Genomic DNA, 3,689 nt, shown 5'->3' with positions numbered 1-3,689 from the left:
CAGCAGGGCTAAAGATAGTGTGGAGGAGGAGGAGGAGGCGGAGGAGGCAAGTGTTTGAAATGATGCCTTCAGGACTCCCTCGTAAAATTCAAAATTATACATGCACTGGGTAAATCCCAACAAAAAAGCTACTTTCATTTGAGCAAACCATTTTTTTTCATTACATAAATTTATAACACGCACACTGATATATATTCCAAACCTATATTTCTGTTAATTTCGACTGATGTAGGTTTTTAGACCTTTATGCATATTTAAAGGTATAGTGGACATGGACGAAGCTAGATGGGTGGCCAGGGGTGGCCATGGCCCCCTACCATTTTTTTTTCCTTTCTGTGGTGGATCCTACGAAGGGTAAAAAAAAAAACAAAAAATAAACAGCTGGTCGAAATCCGTGGGTGCGGATTGATAAACTGAGCGCACGGTTTTCCAATCCATGCGCCCAGATTAAGAAACTGTGCTTTCAGTTTATTAATCCGTGCCCGTGGATTGAGAAACTGTGCTCTCGGTTTATTGATCCATGCACTAAGATCAATAAACTGTGTGCCCTGCGTGCACACGGACATACAGTACATAAAATTAGTACATATGCACAGCAATGTGCTAATATTAAAGATAAGTACAGAATTCCTGCTCTTTTCAGAACTAGATTTTGTGTTATATGGGGTAAAGAGAATATAATGTGTCTGCAAATCATCTAGTAGTCTTCAGTGAAATCATAAATAACTATTTTAGTAAAAACTTATTAAATAATCAATTTATGTAGATATTAGTACTTGTAAATGTCAATTTTATGCATAATGATTATTGATAAAAGTAGGTAAGTAAGGACAATGCAAAAGATGTTCACCCCTCAACTCTAACCTGAAAGAATTGTTCCACTTTATTCTAGAAAGCATGGATGTTGAAATATATGCATCTATTTGTTAGGAAAGGCTGTAGGAAAGTATAGTTAGTCTTTATGTAGTAAATATGGACGTTGTGCTCATTAATCTTCCTGTTTGAACAGTGTAGATTGACCCACAGGTTCTGGCGCCGATCCACTTTCGGCCAATCCCTCAGTGTACATAGGTTAATGCCTGGCCACCCTTATAAAAAAATTTCTAGCTACGCCTCTGATAGTGGAGGATGTTCTTTTTCTGGGTGGATCATCATTACAGGCGGTCAATCATTCTGGTGATATATTTCCGTAAGGCCGTCCTAAATGCCCGTCCCCATCTTCACTTAATAGTGGTGAGTCTGATATAGTGTAAAAATTGCAATCTTCTTTTGGAAAATAAGTTTGTATGAGTGATGCAAACAGAAGCTTTTAAATGGAGTGTTCACAAGGAGAAATTGGCTCATGCATGCTCTTGCGTGCAATTAATAGGTGTTCCCTCTTGGGAGCGGGTACAGGATTGTGCATGTGCATTTATTTAATTTTTTAAGTGGAGAGGGAGGGTCTTTTCAAAAATTCACGAATATCCTCCACTGTACCTCTAAAACAGCAATCATTAACGTCACCATTAATTAAATACGAGTTTTAACCAAGAATACTGGCTTCAAACTGGTTTTAATGTGTTAAAGCTGTATGTGTTTAAACCCAAAATCATTCATATTCATTTTAAAGATTAATTTGCTCCACCCAGAGGTGTATTCCTGATGGAAAATAAGAGTTTATTTGTAGATAATCAAACGATGTTGGCAGAAGAGCTAAAAGAGGTAGCCAAATACATTTGGAAAGAAATTATTTATGTTTTCCTTTTTTCTTTACATCTGTTAAAAAGTTGCAGGTTATAAATAATGTAAACTCTGTTTTTTTGGCATCAGAGAAGTCAACCTGCCTTTTTGTATCTTCACTTTTTGAAGTATAATAGCCTTTATTCTTAATATCTAGCTCTCCCCTTAAATCATGTGTCAGATTTAAGTCACTACAAAAAGTCATAGTGCTTCATATAAAAAAACTACATATTTGTTAAATTCAAAACATCACATTAAAACTCAATTAGCCCAAATTACAAAAAAAAAAAAAAATCTTAATTGGAGTGTACACCCTAAAAAAAGAGAGGTCAATACAACAAAACAAGTAGTAGTTAGAACAACCAATCTAATTTGGTTGTGTTTTTAACCAATCTATATTTGTAAAATGGAAAACCAACACAAATTGGTCACTTTGACCAAAATATTGGTTCAGTAGTGACCCAACAACCCTTTGGCTGTAAAGCAAACTCCTGCATTAAAGGCTACTATTCCTGCTAATGCTTTTTGAAATTCATTAGAAGCCAATTATATCCAAAGTAAAGGCAAAGATTTGCATGCTGTACATTGTAATTGTTTTCTAGGTCCATAACTATTACACACTATACTTGACTACAGCCAAACAGTGGGAGTAATAAACCATCAGTTACCATTTTATTTGGTTGTTTGGTTAAACAATTAAATTGCTTGATCCAAAACCAATGGCTTGGTCAGTTTCTAACCATTATAGTGGTTAATCTAACCAAAGTTGGTATAACCAGCTAGATTGGTTGTTTCTCCAACCAATCCATTCTTAGAGTGAACAATTCAGTCAAACAAGTGTATCATTAGTGTTCAACAAGGATCTGCATGCTATTATTATTACAGATAATATGTTTATTCTTGTTTTTGTATATTGCCTTTAAAATTATTGTCTTTGTTCTTTTACTTCCTCTTTATGTGACCTGAAAAAGGAAAGAAGCTATAGAAAATCTTAAGACCATCATTTTGTACGGGGAATCAAATTCCAACACTTATGGTTGACCCCTACACTGGCCTGGATAACGTAAAGTAAGCAACACCAAAACCAAATAATGTTGGAGTAGAGCAAAGTACCCCAAAATATGTCCTTTTATGCCTGAAAACATATTTTGCATTGGGCATGTTGGAGTTATTATGATTTCTGTTGTTTTTATCATTTTATTCATTTATATGTTTTATATTGCTCTCAATCATTTGTTTTTCTATATGTTACTCTTATCATTGGAAAAGTGTATGAAGGTCATAAGACAGTCAAATGTTTTGCCAGAATGCTTTCCTGTAGTTCATTTGAGAAGAAGAGAAGTGAAAAATCACATACTGAAACCAGGCAAGATTTTTGCCTTTTTGAGTCAGAGTCCCATGCACTCTAAGGGGGTTGCCCAAGCTTGGATGTGGCTTCAGTTGGTGGCAGGCGGCTGGGGCAGGTTAATCCATCATATTTTGTTAACAAGCTGTTACTGTAACTTAGCGTATAACTTATTTCATGACATGACTTGTCACTTGCTTGTTGTCGGTTGGAGCAGTTCATTTGAGCTGGAGCTTTTTGGACTGTAGTGGGTAAAGGTACCAAGGGACTCACAGGGTTGAGGTCCCTGATAAAAGTGCTCTCGGAGCAAGGCTGATAGAGCCATAAGGTAAAGGTACCAAGGAAATAAAAGGGTTGAAGTCCCTGAGAGAAGCGCTTTTGGAACAAGGCTGTTGGAGCCGTAACGATACCTAGGTTATGGGATTGGAGTCCCCAGAGTGCGCAAAATAGAAGTGTAAACCCGTAATAGACATAAATAATAATAATAATAATAACACAACACAGAGTAGTAAAATAAATAAATAAAATAACATAAAAAGAATAAAAAAAAAATAAAAAAAAAAAAGGCCTAAATGAAAATTTAAAACATTAAAAAAATCGATAAAAAAAATGGGAAAACCTCGAA

The sequence above is a fragment of the Cyprinodon variegatus genome, unplaced genomic scaffold (genome assembly GCF_000732505.1).
Source record: "Cyprinodon variegatus isolate N-32 unplaced genomic scaffold, C_variegatus-1.0 Scaffold227, whole genome shotgun sequence".
Taxonomy (NCBI): Eukaryota; Metazoa; Chordata; class Actinopteri; order Cyprinodontiformes; family Cyprinodontidae; genus Cyprinodon; species Cyprinodon variegatus.
This window is presented reverse-complemented; position numbering follows the sequence as displayed.